The sequence below is a fragment of the Penaeus monodon genome, chromosome 28 (genome assembly GCF_015228065.2).
Source record: "Penaeus monodon isolate SGIC_2016 chromosome 28, NSTDA_Pmon_1, whole genome shotgun sequence".
In the NCBI taxonomy this organism is placed as follows: Eukaryota; Metazoa; Arthropoda; class Malacostraca; order Decapoda; family Penaeidae; genus Penaeus; species Penaeus monodon.
Genome location: NC_051413.1, coordinates 31,332,063 through 31,332,510, shown reverse-complemented (window position 1 = coordinate 31,332,510; position 448 = coordinate 31,332,063). Strand labels below are relative to the sequence as shown.

Sequence of the window (448 nt, the reverse complement as noted above, 5' to 3'; positions counted from 1 at the left end):
AAGCTGTCTGTTGCAATAAATCGCCCGAATCACACTGTATAACAAAACCCGTCACAACTCATTTCACAACTCTCCTTTCTATTGAAATAAAAGACAAATACCGCAATAAATATAAGATGCAACAAAAAATAGACACATAAAAGAAACAAATTAGAAACGACAAGAAGCGACCATAGAAAGATAAGAAGAGATAAACACATAAAAAATCGACAAGAAAGGCCCTGAAAAGGTAAAGAAAATATATAAACAAATAAAGGAAATAAAAATGACATGTACTAGCCTTAAGAGTCACCTCAAATCCCCTACGGAAAGTAATTAGAAGAAAATAAAAGAAAATAAAGAAACCAACACATGAAGAGCATAAAGAGCGGTCATTAAACATTTTACCTCAAGGGTCCCGTTTCTATCGTGATGAAGAAAATATTAAAATAGTAATCTTAATAATATC

General features: G+C 31.5%; 1 protein-coding gene across 1 annotated transcript in view; it reads right to left on the bottom strand.

The window, feature by feature from the left end:
* The window catches only part of LOC119591496 (glycerol-3-phosphate acyltransferase 3-like), a gene marked incomplete in the record, with an annotated part of 16,069 nt that overhangs the window by 2,040 nt on the left and 13,581 nt on the right, over positions 1-448 (bottom strand).